Here is an 18,843-nt window from a genome sequence, read left to right on the forward strand (position 1 = left end):
AGGAATATTCATCAAATGCTTTTATTCCTTAAATCTTTTTGCTTGGTGTCTGAGACAGGGTTTCTCTGTGTTTATCTGGCTGTCATGGAACTGGCTCTGAGATCTGCCTGTGTCTATCTCCCCATCCCAAGGCAAAGGAGGTGCTCCACCACCACCGGACTTACACCTTAATTTTTGAGACAGGGTGTCTCGCTGATGTCAGGCCAGCAAGCTCCCACACCTGCTCCCTTCCCCACCAGGTGAAGATGACACAAGGATGCTGGTACGTGCTGTTGTCACACAGTCCTGTCCACCCATCTCGCCAGCCCTGCTCTCCAGATCTGATAGTTAGACTATTTAGATTCTCCATATTCTTTTGGAGACAGGTTCCACTCAGCCTGGAATTCAGTCATGCCTACCCTGGTCTGGAGGTTTTCCTACTTGACAGGGCAGAGTGGCTCAAAGCAGGAAGGAATTCCTGCAGTGGGCACTTAGAGACGAGAAGATGAGGATCCTGCTCAAGGTCATCTTTGGCTACAGAGTGGCCTGCCTGGGCTCTATGAGGCCTTGACTAAACCATCATGCTGACAGTGCTTCAGTGCTGCTAAGGAGGAGCTGAGGCAGCAGCATCTTCAGGCCTATAAAGCCAGCCTGGACTACACACTACATTTCAGTCCATTCCGAGATACAGGGCAAGACTCTGTGTGAATTCTCAAGACAAACTGTTCATAGCATACTGTTCCTACAAACAAAAGTAGACACAACCAAATGTCAGAAAACAAGATGGAAGTGTGCACCTAACACTTAATATACCTGTCCAGGAATGAGAGCCAATTCTCATCTATGGTTGCAGCTAGAATGTATTCCCTTAGCATACCTCTGTGGGTCTGTAATTTTTAGGGTGGGTCACTCAAGGTGTTATGTTTGCTTGTTTGTTTGTGTGTTTGTTTGAATTTGCCGTGTCTATTACAATCAATTGTAATTTTTATAGTATATTTGCATTATTGTGGCTGCTTATGGCCATCCTCAGCGCTTGGTGACTCCCTGGGGGTTAACATATGACAGAGCAGCTGGCCTGCTTGAGAGTTGTTCATGTGCAAGAAAAACACAGAAACACAGAGACAGAGACAGAGACAGAGAGAGATACAGAAAAGAGAGACTCATCAGTGGCTGCGTGTTCGAGTGGGCAGAAGGCAGGGGAACATCACATCACTCAGAGGGGATCACAGTGTCAGGCCAGATCAGCCTCCCAGGCTGGCCAGAGTCTCCTGAGAAGTTCTCCTCACTTTGAGTCATTCAGCCTGGTACAGTGGCTGAGGCCAGTAAAGGACCCCTTGATGATGGGCTGGGAAACATGGGGTTCTGCGGTGCTCTTCCCACCCCAGAGTGGAGTAAGATACTCTGTTATTCTCAGATTGGGTTGCTCAGAGACAGCAGATTAAGAGCCAGGAATGTGTTCTTCCAGTGGGGGAATACTTAGGGAACTTTTTTTTTTTTTTTTTTTTTTTGCAGACAGCCTTTAATGAGAAGCTCTTCTCCCCTGTTTTTAGGCTTGCAGGCTCTTTGACGTCCTCCATGAACCCTTCTTCAAAATGCCCCAGTGACCCGCTGCCACTGAGGCTCCAGTGTAGCAATAAAGCCTTTTCCAGGCCCAGGCTCCTGCTGGATGTGCTGACATGTTTGCCTGAGGGGACTACCAGCAGCTGGTTTCTGACAGCCTTCCTGGGCCACCTCAGCTCTGTTCTTTCCTCACTTTCCCCAGAATGTTAGTAGGGCTCCTCTGCTTTTACTCCTGTCCTGTGGGAGACATCTCTCAGTGAGGAATGGTGCCTTACACCCCACTTTCCTGATTCCTCCTCCTCTTCCTTGTCCTCTTCTTTATCCTCCTCCTCCTCTTCCTCCTCCTCCTCCTTCTCCTCGTCCTCCTCCTCCTCCTCGTCCTCCTCCATCTCCTCCTCCTCCTCCTCGTCCTCCTCTTTCTCTTCCTTCTTCTTGTTTGTGGATCCTTGAATTGCTCCAGCCTCAGGATTCTCGGATTCTCTTGGGTCAGTCATCTCAGACAGGGGAAATCTATCACCTTCTGTCCTTTCTCTTTCTTCTTGCTGGGTTCTGAAGCCACCTGGGGCTCAAAGTTAGCTGCAAGTGCAGCTTTTGCCACCTCTGCCCCCGAGGCCAGCATCTTACCTAGCCACTTTTCCTTTTCTTTCTTCTTGGTCTTCTTGGGAGACAAAGGAGCTGCCTCAGCCTGAAACCCATGTTCTGAAAGTTCTGGCTCTGTGGTCACTCCAGGGAGCTCCATATCTGGCTCCATCACCAAATTCTGCCTCTTTTCTTTTCTCCTCTTCTTTGTGGGGGACAGTGGGATGGCTTCCTCCTGGGGTTCCACAGAGATCTGTGGCTGAGTCAGCCATGATGGCAACACTGCTTGCATCCCTTCAGCCTCCTTCTGCCTCCTTCTCTTCTTGGTGGGGGACTGGATGGTCCCATCAGGAGGCTCTGTGTCCAACACAGATTCCATGGGTCTCAGTTCCTCTTCTGGTTGGAACATCTCTGCTGCCGTGGACTTGCTCTTCCTCTTCTTGCTGCTGCTGGCAGATGGGAATGGCAGTCCCATGGGCTCTGCCATCTCTGCCATGGACCCTAGGGTCTCAGCCTCCAGCATCTCTACCTTACCCACATGATGCTTCTTTTTCTTCTTCTTCCTCATTTCTAGGCCACTCCAGGCTGTGTCCACCTCCATGGCCCCATGCCCGTTGACTGCCTCCTGAATGTCTGAGGCCTCTGTGACTTTTCCTTTTCCTCTTCCCTGAAGTGGGTGACCTCAGAGCCATGACTGACCCAGGCCCTGTGACCAAAGGGCTGCCTCCAAAGGGAGAGAACCGAGGCCACAGGCCGGCAGGGATCTGAGGTGGCAGGCTTGTGGGAACGGGCTGCAGGGGGACACGAGAGTTACGAGAGTTACGATACTCTTGAAGACCCTCCATGATCCTTACGCTCCCATGGGGGCCCGGAGCGCAAGTGAGTCTTCCTTCTGCCTCTTGACAATGCCAGCAAGGTGGCTTCTACAGCCTGAGGGCTGCCGGTAAGGACCCAGAATCGGCACCTCTTGCCATCCAGTTTGCGCTTAACAGTCTTTGAGCCAGAGAGAGGCACACGCTGACCCTTGAGGATGAGGAAAGAAAGGGAGAAGGCAGAGACTGGCTAGATTTTTGCAAAGCGGGAGGCCGGGGCTAGAAGCAACTTTTCTAGGCTAGGGTGCATGCAGCTCAGTGCTAGAGCCCTGAGTTTTGTTTCAACTAACTAACTTCTGTGTGGGGTTTGTGTGAGGCCTAGAACTCCTGATCAGCCTGCATCACCTCCCAGGTACTGCAAACAGACATGTGCCACCGTTACTGGCTTGCTTGCTTCACTTTTAGTTTTTGGTTTTGGAGACAGGGTTTCTGCCCTGGCTGTCCTGGAACTCACTCTGTAGAACAGGCTGGCGGGAAACTCGGAGGTATACCAGCCTTTGCCTCCCAAGTGCTGCACCATCAAGACCGGTCTCCACCTGGCTCCTGACTGTTTCTTGAGACAGACCCTCTGTGTGTGAGGCTAGCTTGTACCCCCTATCTCATGCTGGCCGTGAAGCCTACCATTTTCCTGCCTCAGTCTTCTGAGTGCTGAGATTAAACCTAATCCCCATCATTAATGGCTAAATAATGTTTGAGGCAGGCAGGTAGGGGAGGAGGCTCAGACATTGAGTTTGTACACATTATGGATGGGCCCTGGATTTAATCACAGCATTGTATGAAATTGGGCTCAGTATCTGCACTTGGGAGGTAGAAGCAAAAAGATCCGAGTTTAAATATTGCATAGGATGTTAAGATTCTCCAAAACAAAGCCAGGCGGCTGTGGCTGCGCTTGCCTTTTTTTTTTTCCTTTAATTTTCCTTTAATACTAGCACTAGCACTCGGGGGGCATGTGATTTGAGGGGCAGCCTGGTGTAAAAGAGCTAGTTCCAGGACATCAGGACAGACAACAAAGCTGCAGAGAAACCCTGTCTTGAAAAAGAAAAGAAACAAAGAAACAAAGATTCTTCAAAACAGAAGAATATGTGACACCACTTGTAGTTCCAGAACTCAAGAAACTGAGGCTAGAGGATGCTGGGACTTAAGAAACCAGCCTGGGCTAGACAGAATGAGGCTGATTCTCCATTGTCAGAAAGGCTGTCTACAGTTCTAGGTTCACAGTGTGAGGTGGGTTCAGTTTCTAGGGTGTGTGGGGGGGGGATACTCCCAGCGGTTGGAGTGGGAGTGACCACTCACCACTGTGGGGCAAAGTCTGCAGGAGCTCAGATAAGCCACACTTCTGTATCTGGAAAAATCAGCACCTGCAAGGAGAAATGAGGGGGATCCGAGTCTGGAGACATTGCTATAAAACTGGTGGGGGGGCAGGAGAACCGAGTGGCACTGGAGTCCGGGGTACCCGCCATCCCAATGACCTGCGCTGAATGCTCGGGACACATTCTTGAATATAGAAGATACCCAGGATGGTTCTAATTAGGAAGACAGCTGGAGAGATGGACCACCACACCAGTCCCACAGTCTTCTCTGGATCTCATGCTGTCTACAGGTTGACACGGTCTAGGCAGAAAGAACACGAGATGAGATTTTACCAATGCGACTGTGGCTTGGACGAGAAAAACAGAAGCCTTCTTAAGGAATTTCACTGCCCAAGCCTGGCGGTGGTGGCGCACACCTTTAATCTGAGCACTCGGGAGCCAGAGGTAGGCGGATCTCTGAGTTCGAGGCCAGCCTGGTCTACAAGAGCTAGTTCCAGGACAGGCTCTAGAAACTACAGGGAAACCCTGTCTCGAAAAACCAAAAAAAAAAAAAAAAAAAAAGAAAAAGAAAAAAGAATGTCACTGCCCAGTGCAGACTCAGGCAGACTCAGGCAGGCAGGAGGCACAGCAGGTTGCTGACCCCTCATTAAGTTTTTGGGTTTCACTCTTCTAATCTGACACCTACCAGTCCCTCAGGGTGTGGCACATGGTGGTAAGTGCAGGAGCCAGTTGTCATTCTGGGAATGGTGGCCTTGAAGGAGCAAGCAGGCAGAGACAGGAGGTGAGTAGCTGGAAGGCAGAATTGGTGGAGGGGGGGGGACTCTGCTGCCCTGGAGTCATTCACTCCCCAGCTCAGATTTTCCCAAGCTTTGGGTCTGAGGACTCAAGCAATGGAACTTGCTGGGATGACTTGTGGGGATTCCTGCTAAAGGTTCTTGCAGGAGCCTGGCCTCTAGAGGAGTCGGTCCTACAGGGCTGCTTACAGGACACATTCTCAACCTGGCAAGCCAGCTTAGGGCAGGCTGACTAGGAATACACTCCTTGGGGGAGAGAAGAGTCACCCCATGGAGAAGACTGTGTTCTCTGCCAAGAAACATGGGGCAAAGGACAGTCACTACCCAGAGCGACACTTCTGATGTTTCCACAGGCAGGGGGAGAGGGCAAGGCGCTATTGTTCCACGAGACAGCCTAGGGCACCTTTGCACCTCAGCCCTCCACACTGAGCTAGACCCTGTGGGAAGCCTACCCTTCCTGCCTGGGATTTTACCTGGAGAGATAGATGTTCTCTGGGGTGGACAGCTCTTCCTCTGCAGGAGGGGCCTGTGGCCAGCCGGTGTCCTGGGCATCTGGCCTGGGTCCCCAGAGGGGCTGTCAGAAACTCATCCAGATCAATCCCCAACCCGTGGCTCAGAAGCCACGGAGCTGGGGCTTGACCTCTTCAGGGCTTCAAAGAGAAAAGCACAGGAAGGAGACTCTTAGTGCCTTCAAAACACACAAGACTCAGCACACTGCCCTGCAGTGCCCAAGTACATGACTGGTGCTCCAAGGAATCTTTGCCTCCTTACACCTTCCCCAACCTCTCCCTGCCTGGCACAGCATCTCTGCTGTCCCCCTGTTGCTCAACAAGCCTGAGGTCACACTTCAGGGGACACCTGATCTTTCCGAAGTGACAGGTTGTTACCCTCACGGTGTGCTACGAGTGGACACAGGCATCATGTAACACAAAGGACAGGAGGAAAAGGACAAATCAGATGAAGTGAGAAAAGCGCTCACCAGGTTCTGTGGGTGCCTCTAGGATCCCCTGACTGTGGAGCCTGGTTCTCATGGGAGGCATGGTTCCTCTCTGCAGGAGGCAGGCAGCAACATAGGTGTCTGAGACAATTTACAATGGTTTTTTTCACCCCCTTCCAGCGGTGATGCCTCTGGTTTGGGGAGGAAGCTGGCCCAGCATCCTGGGGCTGACCATGGGATATGGCCCCTTCCTGTCTGGTGGTCAGTTCCATGATGGTCTCTTCCTGTAGTGTGTCCCCAAGGGAGGGGCCTTTGGGGGTTACACGCAGAGCCATCCCCAGCGAGATCCAGAGTTTCTCTGCATCATTTGCAGCCTCATTGTGGTCTGCCCCAAGAGGGTGGTACAGAGAGCAGGATGGCTGGGCACTTGCCGTCAGGCTGCCACACAACCCGATGTTTGACTGCGAAAAACTCTTGCTGGTCTCCAGGCTGCTGTTCATGATGGAATCAGCCACAGGTCAGCGCAGGTGGGATAGGTGGGCAAGGTGGATCCTCCTAGGCGGGCAGCACAGGGTGGCAGGCACGCTATGCCTTCTGCCACCCTGCCTGGAATTCTTATCTTCTTTCTTCTGGGGCTCAGATGGCACGATGACGGTTGGCAGAGTAGGTTCAGCAGCTCTTCCGAGAGTACCAGAAAAAATGTGAAGATTGGCCAGGTTGAGGATAAGGCCTGTCTCCATGGGTTTTGTGGTTTTCCCCCTGTGATGGCAGCAGTCTCCCGCGGGTGCCTGGTGTTGCCGACTCAGGTATCTGGCCATCGCCTGATTAAATTTTTGGGCTTCTAGACACTCAATCACTCCTTCAGGTTGGTACCCCACACCTGCCATGGTGCTGACAATGCTAGGGCTTGGGGTGCCTGGGAGACTCTGGATGGATGCCCATGCCTGGCTGTCCATGATCATGGGGCGCGTCAGGATTTGGCTGATGGTGGGCCTCCTGTCGGGGTTGATCATGAGGATTTCCAGATTACGTTGTAAATATCAAGTGGGACATGAGCAGGAACGCTGAAGTTTGCTGCCAAAATTTGGCGCCTCAAGCCCGCAGAAGAGCTCGCTTGGAACGGCACGTGCCTGGCCACCATATAGTAGAGGAGTACGCCTAAGTTCCAAACATCGCTGGCATAGCCATCATAAGGCTCCACTCCGAAGAGTTCCGGGGCACAGTAGGCCAGAGTGCCGCAGGGATTCTTTAGTTTTGTGCCAGGGACGACTTTCACCGCAAGGCCAAAATCACAGAGCTTGGCATTCCCAGAGGCGTCGATCAAGATGTTATTTGCCTTAATGTCCCTGTGGACGATCCAGTTGTCCTGGCAGTACTTCACTGCCTGCAGTACCTGAGTAAAGAGTTTTCGAGCCTCGCACTCCCGTAAGCCTCCTGGTTTGCGAATCTGATGCAACAGGTCCCCCTTAGAGGCGTAATCCATTATGAGATATGTCATATCCTCTGTCTGGATCTCCTGAATGAACTTGATTATATGCAGATGAACGAGGGATCTCATTATATCAACCTCGTTGTTGTGGGTGGAGTACCCCTTCACGTTTGAAAGAATCTTCACAGCCACGTAGCTGACAGTGGGCATATGGAAGGCCAGTTTGACTGTGGCAAAGGTTCCTCGTCCCAGTGTGGTCATCATTTGATATACACTGGTAAATGTCTTCTCGTCACAGTAGAGGGTCTCTCTGCCCTGCTCCATGGCCAGGTTCTCGCTGAAATACAATGGGAACTTTAAACAGTTAAAATCACACCAATGAGAATGTTTATCACTATGAATTCCTACATTCCAAAGAGAAAAAGAGTCACATATATTTTAGGAAACCTAACCAGGTACGTAGTGCTCAGGAATGGAAGGAAGTACCCTCCAAAGCAGTGGACAGCAGAACATACCACAGATCAGGTTGGCCGGATTCACCCAGAAACTGAGAGAATGAAACCAAGGGTCGCAGAAGCTATGAGCCACTTATTGGGAAGGAGAATCATCCTCTTACTTGAGCTGAACACTCTTTGAGAGAGGAGATACTAATAAAATCATATGCAAGAGAAGTTGATGAGACAACAGAAAATCCCCAAACCTAGAGTTTCTTGGTGGGGAGATGGCTCAGGAGGTCAGAAGGTTTACTATTCTGGCAGAGGACCTGTGTTTGGTTCTCAGGACTCAGGTCAGGTGGATCACTGACTCCAGTTCTAGGAGATCCTACACCTCTGACTTCTGAGGGCATCCAAACACATGTGTGGATGATGGCAAGGGCATACACACACACACACACACACACACACACACACACACACACACACACACACTTGAGTTCACCGACATGTACACTGTCATGTACTACATAGACTTTTAAATAATGATATAAGTCTTTTGTATAATTTCATTTCTATGACCTGGAAGGACATAAGAGGGTAACAGATCCCCTAGGTGGGGCACTTCAGGAAGTTATGATGTCATGGGATTGCTGTGAGGCAGACCTAGGTCTTCTGTGAGAAGACTACATGCTCCTAAGTGTTGGGCCGTCTCTCCAGGCTAACCCACCCATCCCCAAAGAAATCTGTTTTTGAAAACCCTGAGAGTCCTTCTCATGGACTGGAAAATGTGGATGGAATTGGGAAACTTCTTGATATAAATTCAACTAAGAAGATATGATAAAGAACAAGATTGAAATATTTATGAGGAAAGAATCTGAATAGGAAAGCCCACGACCAGGCAAACCTACTGAGGAATGCTTCCAATCTCTTGAAAACAAATGTCAGTGCTCCTCAATACTCCACCAAATAGAAAGGAACTTAGCAGTTCCAAACACATTCATGCCAAAACCAGGACAACATAATGAAGAAAAATAGAGGCTATTTCCATGATGAACATAGATGTAAACGTCCTCAATAATACTACTTGAATCTTTTCACCAAATTCACATAAGCCAGGCCATACTTCATGGTTAAAATATGCTCACAAGGATCCTTGCAGGGAGAGCTCTACATATTTAGCCTGACAACACAACATTGAAACAGAATTAAAGGCAAGAGTGCCACAGTCATACAGAAGGACGGCCATAGAGAAGGATGACACAGTGGGGCTCTCGAGAACATGGTTGTCACTGGAGAAGATCGCTCTACACGGGAAAGCCAGTCCTTCTAATGGGTCACTTTTCTTCTCTCATATGTGGCACTTGGGAGCAGGAGGAGGTCCTCAACATAAGAGGGGGCTCCTAGGAATGTGGAGGAGGTAGTGTGAGAAGAAAGCATAGCATCATGGGGAAATCACATGATCAAGTGGTCAGAATGCATTAGAGATGTTCCTGCGATTGCCAGGACTCAATTGTTCCTACAATAAGGCATGCCATAACAAGGAAAGCTTGAAATGAGAAAAGAGAAACGGAACAAGGAACACATAACAAAAGTAAATGAAAAAGTGAAACTCAAGACAGAGGTTCTGGAGAGATGAGTTAGTCTTTAACAGCACCACCTGCTCTGTCAGAGAAACCTGGTTCAATGCCCAACACACATGGTGCTCACAATCTGTTGTTACTCTAGTTCTAGCTAATCTGTCTCCCACTTGTGACCTCCACAGGTGCGAGGCTCATGGTGCACACACAGACATGAAAACAAAAGACTCATACACATAAAATAATAATATTAAAAATTATCTCCCCAAGAAGCACCACTTAAAAAATAAAAACTACCAGTCTGTGGTAGCACATGTGCTTAATCCCAACACTCAGAAGGCAAAGCAGATGATCTTTTAGTTTGAGGCTAGCCATATCTACAGAGTGAGTTCCAGGAAGGCAAGAGCTACACAGAGAATTTCTTGAATTCCTTCCATTACACCCACAAAATAAACAGACAGTTAAAAAATTATGAATAAGTAAGCTCATAAATCAAGCCAGAAAATGCATAAATACACAGAGAAAAAAAACAACAAAGAGTCCTTCAGGGTCATCTGATACACATTATATAGGATGTCAATGGGAAAGTCAGGAGTGGGATATTTGATCATGCTCTGAAAATCTTGAGAGTGTGTTAATAAAATCGATTCAAAACTCAGGGAACGTGGCCCTTTTTGTCTCTCCTCCCAAAGAGGCAGCATCTGCCTTGCTCCATTCTCCCCACTATTCCTTTCCCCACTTCTGCTTCTGTCTCTCCCTGCCTCTCTGCTCTTCTCCTCTTTCCCCTTCCCTTCCATACCCAATAAATAAATATCCAACCTCACTCTGCAAGGCGTGCCTATCCATGTGTCTCCACAAATTGAATTAAAAGAAGAAAAGAAAAGAAAAAAACTCAGGGGATGGAGTGAGCAACTAGTTGACAAGAATTAGCCAAGGAAGAACAAAGTAGCCGGCAGTAGGAAGAGAGGGATGCACAGGAAGGTGTAGGGGGGGCACTTAGCGATTCGCAGTCTTTTTGGTTTGGGGGGCGTGAAGAGATGCTTTTCTTGCTGCGTCTCTGTCCAAATAGGAAAGTAGATTGGTTGCTTCTTGGCCTCTCTGAGCTAGCAGGTTATCACCCCAACATCTGACTCCCAAGTCTTTATTGGTAAATAGAACAAAGGAGGCTTAGTTAAAACTTACATTTGGTGGCTGTGGCCAAGCTGGTCCCGGCGCGACCAGAAATCCCGCTAGGCCTCAGCCTATGCAGTGAGGTGTTGACCGTCGGGCCCTAGGGAGAAGATAGATAGGAATTAAAATACAGGTAGATATAGGTTAGGCCATTAAACTGACAGAAAACAGGAAAAGTCTCATAAAGGTGAGCACTTGCTTTTTTGATTGGTTTGTCGGGACGGGTTTCACTGTTTCACAATCATGGCTGTCCTGGAACTCGCTCTGTAGACCAGGCTGGCCTCAAAGTCACAGAGCTTCAGCTGCCTCTGCCTCCCGATTGCTGGGATTAAGGGCATGCGTCACTGTGGCCCGGCACATGGCAATTATTAAAGCTAGGAAAGTTGAGGCAGGAGGACCAGCAGTTCAGGTCATCTTTGGCTCCACAGTGGTCTTGAGGCCAGCCTGTGCTACAGGAGACCCTCTCTCACCAAACCAAAAAGCAAAAGCAAACAGAAGAGCAAGGACTGCTTTTGTGTTGTACATGATTGAGGGTCCCAGTGCTTCAAAAGTAACCTTTGCTGTGAGACACGGGGCATGGACACAAGGGTGTCCATGAGTGTGACATCAACACCTGAGGCTGAGGCTTGAGGGCTGCGATCAGCCTTTTTGTGTTCTTGAAGCTATGCTGCCATCACCCCGCTTAAGTAAGTAGTCAACAGATTTACACTTTAAATGGACCTCACAGGACCCGCCCAGAACCAGCTATGGGGCATAAGCCAAAGAAAATGGATGGAAGTTTACGAGAGCTCAAGCAGGACGTTCTCTGTCAATAGAACGTTCGCACCCCTAAGGCATCACATGTGCACACATTACACACTTAGTTACTGGCTAGCAGCTCTCTGTGAGGTCGAGGCCAGCCTGGTCTACAAACCAAGTTCCATAACAGCCAGAGCCACACTGAGAGGATCCCTGTCTGGAAAAAGAAAGAAAAGATGAGACGAAAGAGTTTTCCTCTAGCCCAGGCTTGTGACTGATAATCAGATAAAGACGGTCCTTGTCAACAAAATGTCCCCCTGTTTTTCCAAAAGGACAGGTATGTGGGGTGGGTCTCTGGAGTGCTGGGCAGAACATCCCAGCACTAGCTAGTTTTGTTCCAGAACATGTTCCTTGAGGTCATTGGCCAGCAGAACTGATCCTTTGCTTCCAAATGATTATTGCCCCCACCTCTGCTGTGCCTGATAACACCCCAGCTTTAGTACTGCAATCGCCCTGCCCCCTGCTAGCGAAAGAAAACGTCCCACGAAAGGTCAGTTTCAGGCACACAGAAGGACAGAAGATGGTGGAGGGACCGGGTGTGCTATGTCCCACCAAGGAAAGTTCCTCTCTTCCTCCAAGAACAGGTTCTTTTTAGACTTTCACATTTTCTGTTCTTGAATCATTTTCAGCTGCCCTGTTCCATAATCAGCATCACAAAATGGCCTCTAACTCTTACCTCTGGCCCTCTGCAGGCCTGACTTTGAACTGCCAGGAAGATCCTAAGATAACCACTTTGGAGGAGGCTTTCTGCTAGAGCACAGGCAGACAGACAGACATTGGTGGCCTTCTTTAGGACACCATCCAGTGTGCCTGTCAGTCCTCTGGACGGGAGTCCACATGACTTGGCCTGGACTCGGACAGTAACTGGCTGAGTGAAAAAGCGAGAACACCAAGGGACTTGGAAGGGGTGGGCAGGAGGCAGTGAGATCAGGGGAATGTGGTCCAAGCTTTCCATGTGCGTGTAGGTAAATGTCACTGTGAGAATACTCATGTTGTAGAGTCAATATAAACAAACGTTTATAAATGGTGAATGAAGGAATGAACCCAGAGAAAATATTAAAACTAAAGATTAAAACAGAGTGAACACCTAATTAATGCAGATAATAAAAATTGCCCCAAATTATACCCCAGACCGAGGAAGAAAGAAAGGAAGAGAGGATTATTTTAAATCCTGGAAACCCAAACCTCTGAACCCCAAATCTGTGACCTCAGAAGGAAACTCACAGTGTTCAGATTCAACAGTTCATGAATATCCACCAAGTGGAACCAGCTCACTTCTGTCTAAATCACCAAGTTTCAACTGACGATCAGCCTCTGTACTGGAAGGAGAGGAGGCAGCCTCAGCCAGAGTTGTTAGGCAACAGGGTTCTGTCATTGTGAGGTCAGAGCAAGAAATGGACCAATCATGGCTTGGCTCAGATACTGGTTTTTTTCACATTCCGTCCCTAAGTACAGAAAGGCTGCACTGGTCAGTTGGGATATAGGGGACTGATGGTTACATCAAAGTAGCATTCACTGTGTCCCCCTTTTTTGTTCATCGTGTCTGTTATTTTCATTCTTTCCTTCTTTTTGGTCCTGACAACCAGCTCCCAGTTAAATTACACACAGTAGCTTCTTCTTCCTTACAATGCCTAACCTTAGCTGTGCTTGTTCCTTGCCAGCTTTTCTTATCTTTGAATTATCCTTTCCTCCTTTGCCTCTGGCTCTGAGCTTTTTCCTTTTTTTAAACTCTGTGTATCTAACTTTGATTATTACTCAGTGGCTGGGTAACTGGATAGCTTCCCCTAGCATCCTCCACTCCTTGTTTTCTTGCTCTTTCTCTGTTCCTTCCTCTAGGATTTCTCCTTCCATTTATACTCTCTGTGTGACTGACCAACCTATCCTTTCTCCTGCCTTACATTTGGCCATTAAAATCTTCATTAGCCCACCAGGTGTTTTAGACAGGCAAAGCATCCCAGCTTCACAGAGTTCAACAAGTGCAACCTAAACAGTAGTCACACACCTTAAAATAGTATTCTACAACACCCCATGACCTACCTTTTCCTTCTGGGTTTATTTACCAGGTTGTCCACAACTTTGAAACATGGCCACTTGCTAGGGATCAGTGTCCAAACACAGGATCCTTCCTTGGGTATTAAACATCCAAACCCAAATAGAAACCCTTTCCACTTTAATAATCATAGTAGGTGGAATCATTTGAATTATAACAGGCTCTGGATGTTGTCCTTCACTGGGTAGGGACACTGTATACTTGCTTTCTCTTACTGTGAAGAAACATCATGACCCAAAACGACTTGAGATAGGAAGGTTTACTTCCCTTTCCCTTTCCTATCAGAAGCTACCATGAGTGGAAGTCAGGGCAGGAAGTCAAGACAAGAACCTCGAGGCAGGAACCAAAGCAGATACCATGGAGTAAAGCCACTTACTGACTTGCTCTCCTTGACTCTCTAAGCCAGCTTATTTTAGATATACAGCCTTGACCTACAGCCCAGGGACATACATCACTAATTGATATTCTCCATAGGCTTACCTATTAGATAGTTAAGTTCCTTCTCCCTCAGATTACTCCAGCTGGTGTCAAGTTGACAAAATCCTACTGGCACACACTGACACCATCTATTAGTGGATGGGAGCATGATCCACTTCTCACAGACCCTAACATGCTGTCATGACTTTTGGCTCATGGAGCCCATCACATCCATCCTCAAAGCAGTTCCTTTTTTAGTAGACTCAGATTGATCAGAATAACATGGTAGCCTCTCACTGACTCTGGGATGTGGTGGCAATGCTCTGTTTCCAGGGACACTCCAGGGCAAGTGACTAAGTTCCACCGGGCTGAGAGGAATAGACGTTGTCACATTTTCTCCATAAACTCTTCATCCAATTTCCCACCAGACAGAAAACTAGGACCCCAGCGGGCAGTGGGTTGATATGTTCAAAGTGATGAGAGGAAAATAATCCATCAGTGGTCCTGGAATCCGCACCCCTGAAGGAGGAGGCACATGTGGTTTCTTCCACCTGATGTTCTGGGCCAACATTTTAGAGAAAGTAGAGGGGAAAATCCTCTCACAATAAACTAAATAACAACCAAAATAGTTGAGAATGCAAATGAAAATTCAGAGCAGACCTCAGAGCTAGGGCAACTCCCACGTAGCTTTTCTGAGTGTGGTTACACTCCTTTAGCTCTCATGGCCCCTTTGACGATTTTAGTTCTGTTTTGTGTCTCTGTCCATGTGGATTCTAAACCCTGGTACAGTTGGTGCTGTCCTAGTTCCAGGCCTTTACGATCTTGTGCCTCAGAAATACCAGCCATTGCCACCTGCACTGAGCTATCTCCTACTGCTAAGGCTCTCATTGTTGTCACCCTCTGACCTGCAATCCCTCACAGCCACACCCCACCTTCTGCAAATGTCTCCACTGCCTGTTTGTCCTGCCAGTCGAACACAAGACCAAGCCACAAGATCAGCTGTCCACTGCCAGCTCTACTTTTTTTCAATTATTTATCGTTTTTAGTGAGCTGTATATTCTTCTCCCCTCTGTTCCCATCTCACCCCTCCCCTCTACCCTCTCCCATGACCCCCATGCTCCCAATGTACTCAGGAGATTTGTCTTTTTCTACTTGCCATGTACATTAGATCCACGTGTGGCATTCTTAGGGTCGTCTTTGTTGTCTAAGTTCTCTGGTTGTGAATGATTGGCTCGGTTTTCTTTGCTTTATGTCCACTCATGAGGGAGTGCATATGGTATTTGTCTTTCTGGGTCTTGGTTACCTCATTCAATATGATGCTTTCTACATTCATCCATTTGCCTGCAAATTTCAAGATGCCACTATTTTTTTCTTCTGTGTAGTATTCCATTGTGTAAATGTACCATATTTTCCTCATCCATTTCTTATTCGAGGGTCATTTAGGTTGTTTCCAAGTTCTGGCCATGACGAACAATATTGCTATGAACATAGTTGAGCACATGCCCTTGTTTTATGATTGATTATTCTTTGGATATATATCCAAAAGTTGTACTGCTGAGGAAGGTTGTTTTCTAATTTTCAGAGAAATCACCATACTCATACCCAGGGTAGCTTTACCAGCTTACACTCCTACCAGCAATGCAGGAGTGTACCATTTACCCGACCATTTATCCTCTCCAGAATACGCTGTCATTAGTGCTTTGATCTTGGCCATTCTGAAAGGTGTAAGATATGACATCAGAGATATTTTCATTTGCATTTGTCTGAAGGCTAAGGATGTTGACCATTTCCTTAAGTGTCTTTCAGCCATTTTAGATTCATCTGTTGAGAGTTCTCTGTTTAGGTCCGTACCACATTTTTTACTGGAATATTTGTTCTTTTGATGACCAATTTCTTGAGTTCTCTATATACTTTGGAGAACAGCCCTCTGTCTGATGGGGGGGGGGGAGTTGGTGATGATCTTTTCCCAGTCTGTATCTTGCCATTTTGTCTTGTTGACCATGCATGTTCTCTGCTTTATAGAAGCTTCTCAGTTTCCGGAGGTCCCATATATTAAGTGTTGCTCTCAGTGTTTGTGCTACTTGGGTTCTATTTAGGAAGTGGTCTCCTGTGTCAATGTGTTCAAGTGTATTTCCCACTTTGTCTTCTATGAGATTCAGTGTGGTTCATTTTATGTTGAGGTCTTTGATCTTTCTGGATTTGAGCTTTGTGCATGGGATAGATATAGATCTATTTTCATTCTTCTGCATATTGATATTCAGTTATGCCAGCACCACTTGTTGAATATGCTTTCTTTTATCCATTTTATATTTTTACTTCTTTGTCAAAAATCAGGTGTTTGTAGATGTGTGGATTGACATCCAGGTCTTTGATTCAGTTCCATTAGTCCTCCTGTCTGTCCCCATGCCAATACCAGGCTGTTTGCAGTATTGTAGCTCTGTAGTAGAGTTTGAAGTCAGGGATTGTGAGGCCTTCACGAGTTCCTTTATTGAACAGGATTCTTTTGGTTATCCTGGATTTTTTGCTTTTCCATATGAGGTTGAATATTGTTCTTTCAAGATCTGTGAAGAAGTTTGCTGGGATTTTGATAGACATTGCTTTGAATCTGTAGATTGCTATTGGTAAGATTGCCATTTTTACAATGTTAATTCTGCCTACCCAAAAGCATGGGACATCTCTCCACCTTCTAGTGTCTTCTTCAATTTCTTTCTTCAAAGATTTAAAGTTCTTGACTTACTGGCCTCCGCTCAACCCGGAGGCAGTGGCAAAAGATGAAACTTTGTGGACTGCCTACGGATGAGCACCTGAACAAGAGCTGCTGTCCTTGGATCCGGAAGAGATCCGGAAACGCCTGGAACAGACTGAGTGCCAGTTCCCTAACTGCCACCAAGATACTGATCTGGGGTCTCCCAGGGGACATGACCAACCAGGAGGTACACGAACTTCTGAGCGACTGCGAACTCAAGTACTGTTGGTGGACAAATACAAATACAGCTTTCGTGACCCTGCTGAATGGGGAGCAGGCTGAAGCTGTCATCAAGGCCTTCCACCAGAGCCGCCTTCGAGAGTGGGAGCTGTCAGTTCAGCTGTAGCCTACCGATGCTCTGTCGTGTGTGGCAAAGCTGCCACCCAGCCTGACCCAGGCACAGTGTGAGGAGCTGGTGCGGCCCTTTGGCAACCTGGAGCGCTGCTTCCTAGGGTACAGCGAGCACACAGGCCACTCTAAGGGCTATGGCTTTGCAGAGTACATGAAGAAAGACTTGGCTGCCAGGGCCAAGTCTGATTTGCTGGGCAAGCCACTGGGGCCACCGCACACTGTATGTGCATCACACAGATGCTGGGCAGCTGCCCCAGCCTTGTTGCACTCCCGTGCCTCTGTGTGGACCACTTGCCACCCGGATGTGGATGCCCTCGCCAGGCCGTCAGCGGTCTATACCCCCAACTTCTGTCAGCTGCCATGTGGCCAGCGTGGGCAGCTGAAGGACTTTGCAGTACTGGGGTATGAGACAGCAGAGATGGCAGAGGCTGCACAACAGCAGGCTGATGGCCTGGCCCTGGGTGGCAGTCACCTTCGTGTGTCCTTCTGTGCTCCAGGTCCTCCTGGCCGCAGCACGATGGCAGCACTCATTGCTGCCCAGGCCACGGCTCTCAATCGACGCGAGGGACTCCTGCCTGAGCCAAACATCCTGCAGCTGTTGGACAATCTGGACCCATCTGCCTCCCTCCAGCTGCTGCTCAGTCCTCTGCTGCGTGAGGTGCCAGTGTCCAGCAGGGCCTTTTGGGTGCGCCCCCTGTCATGGCATGGCTCAGCAGACCTGCCCTGTCCACTGCACTGCTCCAGTTAGCCCTGCACACCCAGAGCCAAAAGAAGCCTGGGATCCTGGGAGACTCACCTCTGGGTACCCTGAGGCTGGGGCCCAACCTGTCAATTCCCTCCTTCTGGAGCTGTCTGCAGGTGGTGGGGCTGGCTCCAGAACTGCCACCCGCTGAGGGAAGCCACAACCCTTACTACTACCACTGCTGGGCCCTTCTGGGGTGACCAGGAGCCCATGAGTCTGCATCCCCCAGCATCCCAGCTCATTCCACCTGCAGCCCCTGTGAGGCTCTGAGGCTCTAGTCTTAGTTAGAGACCTCAGGAAGGACAGTGTGCCCCCTGCCAACGACACCTGGGGTGTCACTGTTGGGGCAGCCCCCAAAGGATTACCGCACCTCCTGGAGCCCCTACCGGAATCCATATAGCCTGCTTTCATCCAGCAAACTGGCAGGCAAGGAGACCTGGGGCTGGTGAGCATTGTTTAATTTCCATGTGTTTGTGGGCTTTCTGGAATCAGCATTGCTGTTGAATTCTAATTTTAAGCCATGGAGATCCGATAAGATACATGGGTGTGTCAAAATTTTTGTATCTTTTGAGGTTTGCTTTGTTACCTAGTATGTGCTCAATTTTTGAGAAGATTCCATGAGGTGCTGAGAAGGTGTTTTCTTTTCTGTTTGGATGGAATGTTCTATAGATGTCTGTCAAGTCCATTTGAATTATCACATCTGTTAGAGCCACCCGCAGCTCTAAATCTGCTCTTGAAGGTGACCTCTGACTCTTGTCAGTGCTGTGACCCTGCTTATCTGTCAGGGGTGACATGGACAGCCTTCTGGGATGGATGGCTGGGAACAAGCCTGCTTTGGTCTCAAGGTAGAGTAGCCTCACAGCAAAACCTGCCTTCAGTCAGGACCAGAAGGGTTTAATCTTAACAAGCCCTGGCTGGAATCCTCTAGTGTGGTTACACCAGTGTAGAGAATTAGACCCTCAGGAAATACTGGTCTTTATTGTGATGGTCAATGGGAGGCTCCCTTAAGGGACTGAAAGAGATGAGGGATCTAGTCTCATTTGGGGTCTTTCCTAGTTTGGATTCCACTGCTGTGATAAACGCCATGACTGATAC

General features: G+C 48.4%; 1 long non-coding RNA gene and 2 pseudogenes across 1 annotated transcript; 1 reads left to right on the forward strand and 2 right to left on the reverse strand.

Moving 5' to 3' along the window:
- Positions 1 to 2,029: 2,029 nt before the first annotated feature.
- Positions 2,030 to 4,450, reverse strand: LOC119822664 (annotated as a pseudogene).
- A 3,202-nt stretch (positions 4,451 to 7,652) lies between these two features.
- Positions 7,653 to 12,860, reverse strand: LOC119822240. Its single transcript, XR_005286751.1, has 3 exons — positions 12,667 to 12,860; positions 10,657 to 10,744; positions 7,653 to 7,797 (listed from the first exon to the last, which is right to left on the reverse strand). It is a non-coding gene; the product is annotated as an uncharacterized LOC119822240 (long non-coding RNA).
- A 1,813-nt stretch (positions 12,861 to 14,673) lies between these two features.
- LOC119822660 lies at positions 14,674 to 18,197 on the forward strand (annotated as a pseudogene).
- The last annotated feature ends 646 nt before the right edge of the window (positions 18,198 to 18,843 follow it).

Source organism: Arvicola amphibius, chromosome 9 (genome assembly GCF_903992535.2).
Source record: "Arvicola amphibius chromosome 9, mArvAmp1.2, whole genome shotgun sequence".
NCBI lineage: Eukaryota > Metazoa > Chordata > Mammalia > Rodentia > Cricetidae > Arvicola > Arvicola amphibius.